The sequence below is a fragment of the Vipera berus genome (assembly GCF_964194415.1).
Source record: "Vipera berus genome assembly, chromosome: Z".
NCBI classification, from domain to species: domain Eukaryota; kingdom Metazoa; phylum Chordata; class Lepidosauria; order Squamata; family Viperidae; genus Vipera; species Vipera berus.
In genome coordinates, this window is record NC_138205.1 from 36,367,464 (window position 1) to 36,384,608 (window position 17,145).

Below are 17,145 nucleotides of genomic sequence, written 5' to 3' on the forward strand. Positions count from 1 at the left end.
CAATGTTGGATTACTGGGAAGAAAAAGCTAAGAGACCCCTCTTAGTATATAGAAGAAAAATCTGTCATGTTCTGTTTTGTTTAATTTCTGACTTTTGTGAATTGAAAGTAATGCATAAGGATTGACATTATAATTCACACACACACACACACACACACACACACACACACACACACACACACACACACAGGAACTTTATAAGAAAAAAAAATCTACACATGCTAACCCTATTCCAGGTTTGGGAGGACAGCCAAGTTTCTAAAGATTTTTTGAAATCTTCAAGGTGGGAACCATGTCCATTTCATACATATTTCTCTGAGTTGGGTATATACTTTTGTGTGTGTTTTTTTAATATGTACATTTTCCAAACAATTTTCTCAAATATTTTAAGGATTGAATTTGTTTTTGCTACATTTAAACATTGTTATATGGTTGTTTTCTTAAATTATGGGCTTCATCACCAGTGAGGAGGGGTCAACTTATTTACCAAAGCAACCTGTAGGCAGGACAAGAAACAATGGATGGAAATTAATAAAGGAGATAAGCAACCTGGAAGTAAAGAGAAACTTCCTAACAGTGAGGACAATTAACCACTGGAACATCTTGCCTTTGGAAGTTGTAGGTGCTTCATCACTGGAGGTTTTTAAGAAGAGACTTGGACAGTCACTAGTCTGAAATAATATAAGGTCTCCTGTTTGAGCAGGGGGTTGAACTAGAAGACCTCCAAGGTACCTTCCAGCTGATTAATGTAGGTAGGATTGATTTTTGCATTTCAATTTTCCTATAAATTCAGGAACTACAAATATGATAAATTAATTTAAAACATTAAATGGAACACATTTCTTATCCATCTGAAACTATCTTCTGAAGATGGTGATTTGTTTCAGTTAAAAGGATTGGGTTAAAATTATGGATATTACTAAGAGTCCCCTCACCTTAATGTGCAGATACTGAAGACAGCGTATTCTAGGGAAAAGCAAAATTGCCAAAATATTAACATCCTGTTGAAGCATCCTTGGTCTATAACTGAAGATCAAACTAACTGTGTTATAATGAAAAAAATGAACAGAGTTTTGTTTAGATTAATAAATGGGATTAAGAGACAGGTGATTGCTATTAAAAGGGAGGATGTCATTTTTACAAGAATAGCAATACTGTATCGTAAAAGACAGGCAATAAACCATTGTTTAATATCCAGATGCAAGCTAACAGGCCTAATATATTAATATATAAGTTAAAACAATTTTTAGTAGCTATAATATATGTTTTTGTGATTAATCTTCTCTCTTTTGCTTTTTTGTATCCTTTGTGCAAATATATCAAAGAAAGAAAAAAGTGAAGTATATTTTAGGAAAGTGTAATCTGAAGAATGATATTCTACATAGGTGAGAACATACAAATGCCTGTTCCTTTTGGTGAAGTGCGTCTACAAGTCACAAGGTGCATTTGGCTTCAACAGAGGAAACGTGATGCAGATTGCATTCATTTTTCTATATCTTCTTTAGTTAGCTGGAGGGAGAAAAGGTTCACATTGCTGTTTAAAAACTTGGCAGCAGATCTGGAAAATATTTGTTTAGAAATATGCTATTTCTCTTGCCAGATAGTACTGGGCTCTGATCATAGCAAGCTCTATATGTCACATTTTTCTGTCTTAAGTTAACCTGGAAATATTGCCTGATATATCAATGATTTGAAGGGATTGAGTAAAGAGCATAACACAGAGAGGATCTCTTTTTGTCTTCTGTAGGAGAAGGCAAGAATCTGAAGAAGCAGTGGTTTCTGGGACTGTTTTCCTTTTAAGAAGCCCCTGTGGCTATGTAATTGCTAAGTGGAATTACATAATGTTTGCTTGTCTGCTGCTTTGCTTCTTGGCAGCTCTCTGAAACATTCCATTAACACAGAGAGGATCTTCTGCTTTTGCTTTTACCACCTTTTGCATTCAAAATGTGTGACTCTTTTCCCTTCACAAGCACAACGAGGAAGACATAAGTGGGGCTATTGAGAGGCAGGCCCATGGATAACTTGCTTAGGCACTAAAGAATCTTGAATTGAAATCATTTGTTTGCTTTGTTTGTATGCTGTCAAAGTCCAGAGGTTGAGATTTTTGTGTTTTTCCCCCCTACCAGATTAACCATAACTTTTGGTAACTGTTAGGATCTTCCTATTGATTAATGTGGAATTTTTGTTTTCCCCCAATTGCTTCTAGTCAATTTACCTATTAACCATCACAGAGCTGGGTTGAATGGCTTATATGAAAATCTTGTTGACCTAGAGCAGGGGTGTCAAACTGCCGGCCCACGGGTCGGATGCATCATGAAGAAACCGTGCCCACCCCATTGCTGGCAATGGGGGAAAAGTTCCAATACGTCGCGTGACATCACATGATGTCGCAAGTTTGACATGTCTGACCTAGAGCAAATATGAAGCTCTGTGTTACAGGGGATGCCAGATGCAGCTGCAACTCTTTCATTTTGACATCCATAGATCACTCACTTATAGCCTTACCTGATACATCTACATCTTTATATCTACCGTATATCCAGTGGTGGGATTCAAATATGTGAACAACCGGTTCTCTGTGTGGATGCCATTCTGGGCCTGGGCAACAAAAAATTGGCTACCGGTTCTGTCGAAGTGGTGTAAACCGGCTGAATCCCACCACTGTCTATATCTATAAATATCTCTCTATATATTATATCTATATTTATATCTATATATTTGTATATTTGGATATCCAGTGCTTTTTTTGTAAAAGAAAAAGGTGCCGGAACTCACACATGTCATACAATCCGCCTTGCCTACCCTACAAGGTTCCATCCAAAAAAGGTGCCGGAACTCCGTTCTGAGCGTTCTATGAGAAAAAAAGCCCTGTGTATATCTATATCTGTCTGTCTGTCTGTCTGTCTGTCTGTCTGTCTGTCTGTCTGTCTGTCTATCTATCTATCTATCTATCTATCTATCTATCTATCTATCTATCTATCTATCTATCTATCTATCTATCTATCTATCTATCTATCTAATCTATCTATGCCAGTTTTGTCCAAAACTGAAAAGACATGGTCATCTGACTGCAAGATGCTGCAAATGGCCATAAATGGAGGCTGGTTGCCAGGTATCTGACATGCAGTCACTTGACTGTGGGGAGGAGGCATCAGAGGAACTTTAGAACCAGATTATAAATTCTCCTGGGGAGGTCCTTGGAACTTTAAACAATTGCTAAGCATCTGGTCTTAAGTTGAGGACTACCTGTAACAAAGATGCAGAGCAAGGTACAGAAATCTGTAACATTCATGTCAAAGGCAATCTATTCTCCATCATTGACCTAATGTGGAACCTCTGAATATTGAAATCCATTATGGCTGAAGCTTTTCTTGAAACATGTTTATAAGCAACTTTATGTTTTGAGAACATTTTGTTTCAAAACAGTATATAAAACATCTGACTAAATAAATAGTTAATATTGATCACAAATTCAATTCTCCTGTATACATTTTGATTATGTTAACCTGCATTGACTCTTAATGAAGAATATTTAATATTTCGAAGTTTTGTTTGCCCTCTTGGATTTCCTCCAAAAGCTCAAAGTTGATAGCAAGCCATGTGGTTTGAACTGATGAGACAAAGAGGTGTATAATTCCCAGGGCATAATTCTATCCTAAAGTATACAGTGTCATATTGCAAGCGACAGGCATCCCACAGCTTTAGGGAGAAGAAAGGAGACAGAGAGCCTTTAGATTACATGTCAGACTTGAGTGATGCATTCCTCTGGTTTGCTGATGGAATGTGGTTTTGGGGGGAGCTCCCTTGTCTTAAAATCTTACACCAAGTGGTGGTGGTAGGGACTTTGGCAATAAAAGTGTGGTTTATTCAGACAGCTATAGTTTGCAAACAGCGTGGCAATTTTTTCCTTGTTTGTGTTAAAATCTGCTTGCATTTAAAACTGGCAGATTTTTCCTTTCTTTTCTTTTCTTTTCTTTTTTAGGACTCAAGTAGCAGTGATGTGGAAAAAGAATTTCCACTCAGATCACTCCCCTACCTCCATGCTGAGACCAGTTCTTTTCTTTAGCCCCAAGGTGTCATATCTCTGGGCTCATTCCTTCGATTTCACTCTTTAATTCATCACCCTAGACTTTGTCTTTGGGAAACAGAGAAAGAAGCTTTTATAGACTGCCAAGCAATTTTCAAACACTACTGTATTGTTTCCATCCTGTTTCCTTCCATCTTTTAGAAATTTAAACTGAGAACTCAGTGCAAGATAAAAGCGAAATTGCAAATGCATCTCTATTGAATTCAGGGAAGAAATGTATAAAAAGCAATTCCCTTTTATTATAAGGTCTCTCAAAAAATTAGAAGTTCACGGACTTCCGGTGGCTGCGCGGCGCCGGAGACAGCCTTTTCGGGCTGCCCGCGGCTCAGCTGAGTAATTTTCACCCGAAACAGCGCCGATCAGCTGTTCGGGTGAATTGGAAGCCCCCTCCTCGGGAGAAGAGGAGGGGGTGAGGCCCCAGGTAGGGGTCGAGTTCTCCGGGGCCGCCTGAGCTTGTAGCTTGGGCGGCTGAAGGATCGAACTCCCCCGTAGCCTGGGTGGCTCCCAGCTGGTCAGCGTCTCTGCTCCGGATTTCTTGGAGCAGAGCCAGGCGTTTGCGACCACCCCTGCCTGAAGGAAAGACTATGGAATAAAAGGAGCAGGCAGAGCGGTACAAGAGGAAAAGGTGAAGAGGATTATTATAATTTACTCTCGAGCTTGATGGATTTTTAAAATTTAAAGTGAAAGTGCGTCATAAGTGAAAGTAAAAGATGGCGGCTAAACCTCCTTCAAAAACTCTTCGGAGTGCTGGAAGTTCTCCGGTGCAACAGACATCGTTGCAAGCCTTGCTTCCTCCTGCTGCATTGACATCGAAAGATTTAGAAGATGCCCTTGAAAAGCATGCCCAGGTAATTTTAGTAACATAGACTGATAAACTGGCGAAAATGGAGGAGAGAATAGATGAGAGGATGGAAGAGAAATTTAGTGCGATGAGGGTAGACATTTTGTCTATAGTGGAAAATGTGGCTGAATGTGTACAAGGCTTGGAAGAAAAAGTGGAGGATTTGACTCAAAAAAATGCTGTACTAGAAGTTAAGGTATTGGAGAATGAAGATAAAGTGGACAGAGAGTTAAGCCTTGTTCAGTTTTACCAGATGCAGTATGCTATTAGAATTAGGGGCTTAAAAGAAAATATTAAAGAAGATCTAAAACAGCTGATTTCTGAAGCCCTGGAAGCAGTATTGGGACAGCCAGCATCTGAAATAAAGGCATGTATGGATAAAGTTTTTCGTGTAAACTCATGGATTGCCAGACAGAGGAAGCTACCCAGAGATGTGGTGGTTTATTTTACAAAAAGAGAAATTAGAGGTGAAGTAATTCAAGCTGTCTATGATACCAAAGTAGTGGTTGCTGATCAAGAAGTTTTGGTTTTAAAGGAAATTCCTCCAAAGATTTTAAGGAGAAGAAAGGACTTTGCATTTCTGGTGCAGGAACTTAAACAACGTGACATAAGGTTCAGATGGGAGATCCCAGTAGGGCTGGTGGTAATGCATGAAGGTAAAAGATACCGTCTGGTTACTGTGGCACAGGCGCGTGAATTCTACAATAATGTTTTAAAAGCAACCCCACTATCACTTCTGGAAGCAGCAAAGGGACCTGGAGAAGGAAAACTTCAAGAGGCTGAGGATGGACAGACAGAGGAGAATGGTGCAGGAGTGGATCAAACTACAACTTTGTTGGCTGACGCTGGAGAGCAGAGGGTGACGCGTGCTGCTTTAAAAAGAGCAAAACAAATAAAAGAACAAGACCAGCAGAAGTTTTTGGAATTTTCAAAGTGCACTTACAGCGAAGCAGTGGGAGGAGCGCGGCCTAAAGGCGGCAGGGCCATTGGTGAGGTGCTTCAAAAGCTTCGGGGCGATGAGAATGGCGACTAAATTTTTGACTTGGAATGTTAATGGATTGAACTCGCCTCAGAAGAGAAAGAAAGTTTTTTTATATTTAAAACAATTTAAGACTGATGTTATATGTTTGCAAGAAACGCATATTAGGGCTATGGACCAAAAGCTTTTATTGAACTCAAGACTGGGTACGCACTTTGTTGCCTCTGCAATGAATAAGAAAAATGGAGTGGTTGTTTATATTAAAAGTGCCATAACAGCGGACTTAATTGAAGCAGATAAGCATGGAAGATACGTAATGATAGACTTGTTGCTAGAAGGCAAAAAAACGCTTTTAGTTGGACTGTATGCCCCTAATCAACAACAACAACAGGCTGACTTTTTTAGTTTACTTCATACAAAGCTTACCCAGTTGGATTACAAATTGTTTATTTTTATGGGGGATTGGAATGGTGTAGTGGACGTACAGATGGATAAGGCTGGTTTTTTTAAGCGTATTCCGTGTCATGCCAGATTGCCTAAGTCTTTTTTTGAAATGAAGGATGATTTGGAATTGCGAGATATTTGGCGTGACATACACCCGCATGAAAAGGATTATACCTTTTTTTCTGATAGACATCAATCTTTTTCTAGGATTGATTTTATTTTGCTGACTAATGATTTTTTTTCTAGGATTAAAAAGGTGAAGATCTGTGCAAGAGCTATTTCTGACCATAGCCCAGTATGGTTAGAGATTAATAAGGACAACAGAGATAGGCGCTCGTGGCGCGTAAATGAGAATTTGTTTAGAAACCAGAAAAATGTTGAAGAGTGTAAACAGCGAATGAAGGATTTTTTTGAACTTAATATGAATAAGGATACTTCTATGGATATGGTCTGGGATGCTAGCAAGGCCTATATGAGAGGAGTGTTGATATATATGAACAATAAACATAGACGTACTTTGGAAGCTAGAAGGAAAGAATTGGAGAATGAAATTAAGGAAAAAGAGAATGCTTTGATTCTGAATCCATTGGATGTGAAGACTAAGGAGGCTATTAAGCTATTAAGAGGACAATTTGATAAATTAATGGCTGATCAAGTGGCAACCAATTTGAGGTTTGCCAGGCATAATACTTTTTGCAATGCTAATAAGCCAGGTAGATGGCTAGCTTATAGACTAAGGAAAAAGCAGAGGGCCTCTAATATAGATAAAATTGAACACAAGGGAAAAATAGTGTTTCAACAGGATTTTATTAAGGAAGCCTTTGTGGATTTTTATTCTAAATTATATGCCAAGGAGAAGATTAATGAAAAAGACATTGATGAATATTTGGAGAATGCTAGCATACCGGTGCTTACACAACTACAAAAAGAGTAGATTAATCAACTGATTACAGAAGAAGAAATATTTACAGTAATTAAGGAGTTGAAGGCTGACAAAGCGCCAGGTACAGACGGTTTGACTGCGGCCTACTACAAAAATTTACAATTAGAGATGGTTAAACCGCTAAAGGAATTGTTCCAGACAATCCAGAGAGGGGGAAAGGTGCCTCCATCTTGGAGAACTGCCTTTATCTCTTTGATTCCGAAGGAAGACCAAGATGCTACTCAAGTAAAAAATTATAGACCGATATCATTATTAAATACAGACTATAAGATATTTGCCAAGGTGTTGGCTAACAGATTGATGAGGGTTCTGCAACGGGTGATTCATGGGGATCAAACTGGGTTTATTAGTGGTAGGCAAATGAAAAATAATGTGAGGCATATAGTAGATGTGTTGGAATTTTTGGAAAGGAACAACCAGATCCCTGCGGCGCTAATTTTTTTAGACGCTGAAAAAGCTTTTGATCAATTGAATTGGCAATTTTTGATGAAAGTTTTAGATAAAATGAATTTTGGGGATAAATTTTTGCAACCAATTAGGGCATTATATCAAAAACAAACGGCCCGAATAATAGTTAACAATAGCCTGACAGAAGTATGTAATATTGAGAAGGGCACAAGGCAAGGGTGTCCGTTATCGCCCTTGTTATTTGTGTTAACATTGGAGATATTATTGGTAAAAATACGAAATTCGGAAAGAATTAAGGGTATACAGATTAGAGATCAGGATTATAGATTGAGGGCGTTCGCAGATGATCTGGTTGTTACAGTGACCCAGCCGGAGAGTTCTGTTGTGGACCTGATGGAGATAATAACGCAATATGGGAAGGTTTCTGGATTTAAAGTTAATGTGCAAAAAACTAAAATTTTGGCTAAAAACATGACAGTATCGCAAAAGGCCCTTCTAGAAGGATTAACGGGATTTGAGATTGTCAAAAGGGTTAAATATTTGGGGGTGTTTTTGTCGCCCTCTAACACAAAATTATATAAAAATAACTATGAAAAATTATGGGGAAAAATCCAAAAAGAAATGGAGAGTTGGGAAAAACTGCAATTGTCTCTGTTGGGGCGAATCGCAGCAGTAAAAATGAATGTCCTGCCTAAATTTTTATTTTTATTTCAAATGATACCGGTTCTTAAGAAAGACTCTAATTTGGAGGAATGGCAGAGAGGTATCAATAAATTTGTCTGGGCAGGGAAAAGGCCACGAGTTAAACTTAAGATTATGCAGGATACTCGTGAAAGAGGTGGTCTTAAAATGCCTAATCTTAAATTATATTATGAAGCTGCTGCGTTAACAGGTATAAGTGATTGGATTAATTTGACACAAGAGAGATTATTAAATCTTGAGGGCCACGATTTGCTGTTTGGCTGGCATGCATATTTGTTGTATGATAAGAAGGTAGATAATGTGTTTAGAGTGCATATTTTAAGACAGGCATTGTTGAGAGTTTGGAAGAAGTACAGACATAAGCTAGACTGCAAGATACCATTGTGGGCAATTCCAAAACACGCAATAGAAAATATACATGCTGGTTTCAAACATGATGTGACTATGTACAAGGAGATTCTAAGCTTGGAAAGAAATGTTTGGTGTTTGAAGCCATATAGTCTCTTGCGAGACGAGAAGATTGTTCAAAATTGGTTTCAATATACTCAGCTACGGGCCAGGTGGAAAGAAGATCAGAAAAATGGTTTTACAATGACTGATGAAAATCTGATAAAGCAAATTAGAAATCAGGGTCCAGCACACATTAAACGGATATATCTTGCATTGATAGAGATTGACTCAGAAACAGAGCTTGTTAAGGATTGTATGATAAAATGGGCCCAAAATATCCAGGAAGTTATTACAATGGACACGTGGGAAAAGATTTGGGTGAGGAACGTAAAATTTACACAAGCTCAAAACTTAAGAGAGAATTTTTATAAAATGTTTTATAGATGGCATCTAGATCCTAAAAAGCTTGCAAGTATGTATCCGAACTATCAGCCAAAATGCTGGAGATGTGGAGATGAAGATGCAACATATTTTCATGTATGGTGGACTTGTAAAAAGATCAAGGCTTTTTGGATAAAAATTTGGTGGAATATGCAGAAGATTTTTAAGCAAAGGATAAAGTTTTGTCCGCAACTTTTCTTGTTGGGAATAATCATGGACGCTACGGTTGTGGACACTAAGTTGATGTTAAATTTAATTACGGCAGCAAGACTTTTGATAGGTCAGTATTGGAAGAAAGAGGAACTGCCGACTATAGAAGAGTGGACTTTAAAGGTCTCCGACCTGGCAGAAATGGCGAAGATTTCGGCTTATCTGAAAGATCACTCGCAAGAACGTTACATTATGGAATGGAGAAAATGGATTGAGTTTATCCAGAATAAGTATAAGGTTAAGAAGTTTCATGTAGCATTTGAATAAGTCTTCCTTCTTTTTTCTTCTTTTTCTGTTTTAGTTTTTCTATATATATTTAATATTATTAAGGATTACCCTATCCTATATAAGCTAGAGAGTGATGGATTTTAGAGGTTATGGTTGTTAGTATATGGTTGTTTATGATTCTTTTTTATATATATACCTTGTATTTAGCTCTGGGAAGTCGGGGGGGGAGAGGGGGGGGAGGGGGGAGAGGTAGGGGGGGAGGGAGAAGGGAGGGGAGGGGGGACTGTTAAAGATAAACTGTGTGTTAAAACTTTTTAATAAAAAAAAAAAATTAGAAGTTCACTAGTTGGAATTTTTTTTTGAGAAAATAGGCATTTAAATCCAACTTCTTTGGAATTCATTATTTGGGATTTGAAGGTGTTGTCAGGCATACTTTTTCTCCCTCTCCAAGCACATACTAATATCAGCTTTTGTTCAACAAGTGTTCAAGAACCTTTGTCTCTAGATCCTTATTATTCATAAAAGTCCAGCTGTTTTTGGAGAGGCCTCTGTCCTTTGTTATCATAAAGCTTAGAAACCAACAATAGTCATATAAAAATAGAATCTTCCTCAATTTGATAAGCGATAGATTAGGCCATGATTCTATCTTGCTACCTGCTTATTGTGTCAGGGACCAAAAAGGTTACAAGGACAGGTTACATCTGACTTTGTGAATTGTGAAGGGTGTATTGTTATACATAGGATTGGAGTGGGAATTGACACTGGGATAGGTTTATTAATGTTATTAGGATATTTCCGTACCTTCATTTTGCCACCCTAACAATCATTTTTATAGTACCTCACTACTGACCCCATGACTGTTACTCTGGGAATAATTAGATTTCCAGATTTAACAGTGCAGGTGACAAATATAGAAATGAAAAAAAAAAAATCTGAATCCAAGCAGCAACTCCCCCTTCCTTATCCTTAATTTACACTGATTTTTCCCTTTGGTGATGTAAAAGAAAACTGATTTGTTATTCAGTATCAAAAGGCTAGTCTGAGAATAATGTGGCAGTGTAATTAGAAACTGAGGGAGAAGAGATTAAGACAAGAGGACAAGGAATAGCATAGTGTGGCATGGCATGGCGTGGCATGGCAATGCATGGCATGGCATAGAGCTGAATGTCCAGCCCCCTGCTCAGGCAGGAGACCCTGTACCATTTCAGGCAAGTGGCTATCCAGTCTGTTCTTAAAAACCTACCATGATGGAGTGCCCATGATTTCTGAAGGCAAGCTGTTCCACTGGTTAATTGTTCTCATTGTTAGGAGGTTTCTCCTTAATTCCAGGTTGTGTCTCTCCTTAATTAGTTTCCAACCATTGTTTTTTGTCTTGCCCGCTGATGCTTTGAAGAATAAGTTGAACCTCACTTCTTTCAAATATTCTTATACGTCTGGCTACATTTCAATACTTAATTGACAAAACTTTATCAACAATAGTTTGGGGGTATAAGAATGAAGCTGGAAATTATTTGACTTTACTGCAGAATGGAGATGATAGCATGCAATCGTACAGACCCTGAACCAATCCAGGGATAACATAAATGCAGTTCTAGTTTGAAAAAGTTCTGGAAAGTATAATTGGAGATTATTTTATTTTATTCCACAATAATCCTATGAGGTATACATAATGTATTGATCTTTTGTATATGTTGTAAGTGTTTGCTCTTGTTACACTGCTTGCTAATTGCTTGCATTCAATTGCTAAGTGCTGGTTCACGTGTATGTTGTAACAGTTGCTAGCCGGCCCAGACTGGTTGTCTCCAGCCTGCTAAGTAGGTCTTTGGGCAGGAAACCTATGCTTCAAACCTATTGGTTGCCGCCTATCGGCCAACCGTATAAATAGCTACGCAGCAGCTCCCTTGTTGCTTCTGTTCCGTTTGACCTTCAATAAAGCATGTTGCTGTTTTGAACCTTCCGTCTCACTCAATGCCTGCAAAGAACTGGCTACACAACACTGGCGACTAGGGTGGGATGTGCTGCTTCACTGTAAGAGCCTGAAGTCACTAGGGGGTGAGATCAGCACAGAGCCTGGTAGGGAACAGCATTTCACACACCCCTTGGTCTGCCTAGCAAGCCACGCTGGCGACCACCCCGCTGTGAGGATCAGTCCCAGGGCCTATGCAGAAGCCAGCAGCACAAGGCAACGCGAGACACAAGCTGCGAAGACTTCCCACCATGGCGAAGGTCGGAAAGCTCGAAGAATTCAACATGATGCACTCAGAGAGATGGTCGTCCTACATTTACCACGTAGAAAACCATCTGCGTGCAAATCAAGTCAGCGAAGATGGGCTGAAGGCTGCGACCCTCCTATGTGTGTGCGGCTCAGCCACCATCGATATTGCAGAGAACTTGGTCGCCCTAGCACCGTTGGAAACCATCACGTAGGCAGACCTAAAGAAGAAGCTACGTGACCATTTTGAACCAAAGCTTTCAGTGATAGCATGGAGGCATGCCTTCGAACAATGCGAACAACAACCCGGCAAGTCGGAGACAGAATTCATCACAGCGCTTCATCAAGCTTTGTTACTCTCCAATTTCTCTGACCTAGAGGAGTGACTAAGAGACCACTTAGTCTATAGACTCAGGAACAGAGAGCTCCAACAAAAATGCTTTGCGAAGGAGACTCTCTCACTTCAAGAGGCCTTAAAGGAGGTCATGGCAGATGAAGCTGACAGAGGGGCCGTGAAGGCATTGCGGTCCTCCAAAAGCACAGCATCTACAGAAACCGTTCACCACGAGAATGCTGAATGAGTGGAAGACACTGACTTCGACCATGAAGTCGACAAAATTCAGTGGCATCATGAAAGAGGAACGAGGCCGGCTCACAAGTCAGTTCTGTTCCCAAGGTGTTTGGGCTGTGAAGGCTGCCATCAACTCATGGATTGCCGTTTCAGAACAGCCACATGCCGGGCATGTGCAAAACCAGTCCACATCACAGCTGTCTGTCGAGGTCGCCAGAGGGACCGCCAGCCGGACAAGACTTTCAGGAGAGGTACCGGGGCCCCGGGGCAACACTGAGTAGGGTTCTGCTCCAGCTGCCGGAGCATTTTTCAGATGAGTACCCATTGACCTCTTAAACAGAAGTTGCGACTGCAGGTCGAACTTCAAGGCGTTCCATGTAAAATGGAACTGGACACAGGCTCCGCTGTGTCCATCATCTCCATCTGAACTTTTTGGCACGTTTGCAGCTGTAGTAACAGATGGGTCAAGCTACGACCATCTAATATCCTACTTACTGACTTCCAGAATTCCAGAGTGGCGGTCAAGGGTGAGGCCACACTTGCGGTGAAGTTCAAGGGATTTTCAGGCCTGCTAGATATTATTGTGGTAGATGGCCAACAAACGAGCCTCATAGGGCTCGATTGGTTCAATGCATTGGGCATTCAGGTCACCGGCATTCAAACATCAGATTTGTCTTCTGTCTGCAAGGAATTTGAAGATGTTTTCGGCCCAACTTTGGGAGAGTACAAGGGCACTCCGATAGCTTTTAAACTTAATCCCCAGGTTGTGCCAATTTGGGTTAAGCCCCGCCATATGCCATTTGCGTTAAAGCATAAAATCGATGCAGATCTGGACAAGCTTGTTAGTCGGGGTTTTAGAGCCTGTAGACAGTGGGGAGTGGGAGTGGCATTGTGATGCCACTCAAGGCCAATGGAGAGGTACGAATATGTGCTGACTACAAGTGTACCATTAACCAGGCACTACACCACTATGCATACCCCGTCCCAGTCGTCAGCCATATTCTGGTGTCGTAAGGTGACTGCGTGTTTGCTAAATTAGATTTAGCGCAGGCCTACCAACAGCTGCCGGTGGACGAGGCCCCGGCAGCCACACAAACGATTGTTATGCACAGGGGGGCCTTCAAGATAAAGCACCTTCAATTTCGGGTAAGTGTAGCCCCAGGGATTTTTCAGGGGATCATGGAGTGCATGCTCAAGGGTACTCTGGGGGTCTGCCTCTACTTCGATGATGTACTCATCACCAGGGAGTACACAGAAGTGCTGGCTGAGTGGCTTATTGCTGTCCTTCAGTGGTTCTGCGCCGCGGGACTTAGATTAAGGAGAGACAAATGTAAGATTGGGGTTCCATCCACAGAATTCCTTGGGTTTAGAATCGATGCTGAGGGCATCCATCCTGCAGAGTCAAAGCTGAAAGCGATTCAGCTGGCACCAAGCCCTAGGTCCAAGGGAGAGCTGCAAGCCTTCTTGGGCCTCCTGAATTTTTATCATTCATTCCTCCCCAACAAGGCTGCAGTGGCAGAGCCACTACACTGGCTCTTAGACAAAAACTCCCCATGGCAGTGGACCAAGTTCCACGAAAGGAGTTTTCAGGCAGTTAAGGCATTGTTGTCCTCGAACTCAGTGCTCACGCACTTTAACAAAAAGCTGCCAGTTTGTATCGTGTGTGATGTGTCCCCAAATGGGGTTGGAGCTATGCTGAGTCACTTGTCAGTGGATGGGAGGCAGTCACCCATCACCTATTACTTGAGGACTTTTTCCTCAGCAGAGCGCAACTACATGTATATCGACCAAGAGGCCTTGGCCATCGTGGCCGGGTTTAAGAAGTTCCATGACTATTTATATGGGAGGCAGTTCACGGTCTTTACTGACCACAAGCCCTTGCTAGGCTTGTTCACAACAGACAAGCAGACACCTCAAATTATGTCACCACAAATGTTGAGGTGGTCTATCTTCCTTTCAGCCTACGACTACAGGCTGGTTCACAAACCCGGCAAAGAGATGGGCCATGCAGATGGTCTTAGCAGTTTGCCATTGTCACATGTGGAGCCCAATCTGGCTCCAGCTGCACGTATTTCAGCAATTCAAGACTTGCCAGAGTTTCCCCTACATGCGGGAGATGTCGCTGCAGAAATGGCAGCCAACAAAATCCTAAGTCACTTGTTGGCTTGGATTCACACAGGGTGGCTGGAAAATAGCGGGGGCCCTGAGTTCCAGAGTTTTTTCAGTCGAAAAAAATGAGCTTTCGGCTCACAAGGGGTGCATCCTTTGGGGCAGCAGGTTCGTAGTCCCCAGTTCACTCAGGCCCAAAGTTCTCCAGTCTCTACACGAAGGCCATCCGGGCATCGTCCAGATGAAGGCGAGGAGCTACCTCTGGTGGCCAGGGCTGGATAAAGCTATGGAGGCCCAAGTACATGGGTGTTACACGTGTCAACAGTCCAGACCAGAGATGCCGCAGGCCCCTGTCCACCGATGGGAGGAAACGCACACACCGTGATCAAGAATCCATGTAGATTTTGCCGGGGCCTTTCAGGGACAGTTGTTTTTAATAGTGGTCAATAGCCACCCTAAATGGTTGGAGGTGGTTTCAGTTCCCAATATGACTACTGGAAAGACCATCCAAGTGTTGTGGTCACTGTTTGCAACGCATGGGCTTTTGGACGTCTTAGTCTCTGACAATGGAGCCCAGTTCACTGCGTCAGAATTCCAGGCCTTCCTCAGGGCCAATCTCATTAGGCACGCCACATCGGCTCCCTTTCACCCATCATCGAACGGGCAAACAGAATGGATGGTTCACACAACCAAAGAGTCCCTTAAATGCCTTACTACAGGGGACTGGCACCATAGGCTGGCCAACCTCTTGTTATGCCAGCATACAACACCCTTGTACGACTTTTGGGAAGAGCCACGCAAAGCTGCGCTTGGGCAAGAGACTAAAAACAAAACTGGACAGACTGCACCCAGTTAGAGTAACCTCTGACATGGCACGCCCAAAGGCACCTAGGCATTTACAGGTGGGGGACCATGTTTGGACTCAGAACTATGGGCAAGGGCAGTTGTGGGTACCAGTGAAAGTTGTTAAAGTGTCAGGACCACTCTCCTATGAGGTGGTCCTGGAAGATGGGTGAGTCATTTGCCGACATGTCTATCAGTTGTGCTGACGACTAGCGGAACAGTCATTGGCTCAGGACTTCCAAAGGGAGCAGACCAGGAGCACACAACCTCACACTTCAGCAGAGCAGTTCGGACCCCCTGAGACATTGTGCGCAACAGAGAACAGGGACGGGGCCATAAAAGTGCTTCCCCCGACCGGACCGCAGGGGCTGGGCAGTCACCCAGCAGCAGCCATGCCGATTTAGTGTCACCGTTAGACTTTGGGCTAGGCCAACCGGGACAGCCCAGCCAAAGGGACTCGAGTTGTTTTGACTCCACCGAACCACAGAGCCTGGGTCTACCAAGCACGGCAGATGAACTGATAGACCGGGAGATTCCAGCAACCCTTCGAGGCTCTGAATGAGCCCAAAGACCGCCCAAATATCTTCAAGATTTTGTAACCAAATAATTGTGTGTTCCATCCAGGGGGAAGGGGTGTAATGTATTGACTTTTTGTATATGTTGTAAGTGTTTTCTCTTGTTACACTGCTTGCTAATTGTTTGCATTCAATTGCTAAGTGCTAGTTCATGTGTATGTTGTAATGGTTGCTAGCCGGCCCAGACTGGTTGTCTCCAGCCGGCTAAGTAGGTCTTTGGGCGGGAAACCTATGCTTCAAACCTATTGGTCGCCGCCTATCAGCCAACCATATAAATAGCTGCGCAGCAGCTCCCTTGTTGCTTCTGTTCAGTTTGACCTTCAGTAAAGCATGTTGCTGTTTTGAACTTCTGTCTCATTCAATGCCTGCAAAGAACCGACTACACAACAGTATATATATTGAACAGACAGGGGTCTAGTAGTTATGTCTGGTCTTACTTGCTTATGAGTCGGAGGGTCCAATTCTGCCCATTTCTGTTCTTTTCTGTCTCCAATGAATGATACAGAACTCATTCTGGATGCAGAAGTTCATGATTTTTCAGATAGACTAATGTTTTAGGAGCAGTGGTGGGATTTAATTTAATTTAATTTAATATTTGCATTTGTATACCGCCCTTTCCCTGAGGACTCAGGGCGGTTTACAGGGAATTAAAAATCAAAGCATACAAAAGTTAAGACCAATTTAAAAAGCATTAAATTCACCCTGTACATTAAAACCCCAGTTAAAATTTTCCCCTCAGCCTGGATTCAGCCAGTTCACACCACTTCTGCAGAACCATTAACTAATTTTTTGTTGCCCAGGCCCAGAATGGACTTCTGGAAGCGTAATCAACACAGAACCAGTTGTTCACATATTTGAATCCCACCACTGGTTAGGACATTCCAAGTTAATATAGTAAAAAAATCCTTCCTTCCTTCCTTCCTTCCTTCCTTCCTTCCTTCCTTCCTTCCTTCCTTCCTTCCTTCCTTCCTTCCTTCCTTCCTTCCTTCCTTCCTTCCTTTACAAGACATTAATCATTTCACTCTTAATCTTACTTTTATCCAACTTGATAAACTCCAGGGAGATGATATATTCAATAGAAAATTTCCATAACTTTATAACAGTAATTTGTAAGAAAAATAATATTCTTCTTAGAGCAAACTGGATTCACTGGGAAAAGCTG

At 41.7% G+C, this 17,145-nt stretch overlaps 1 protein-coding gene across 2 annotated transcripts in view; it reads left to right on the forward strand.

Moving 5' to 3' along the window:
- ARHGAP23 (Rho GTPase activating protein 23) overlaps positions 1-17,145 on the forward strand; it is a 222,761-nt gene that overhangs the window by 92,070 nt on the left and 113,546 nt on the right. The gene's annotated exons all lie outside the window — the stretch shown is intronic.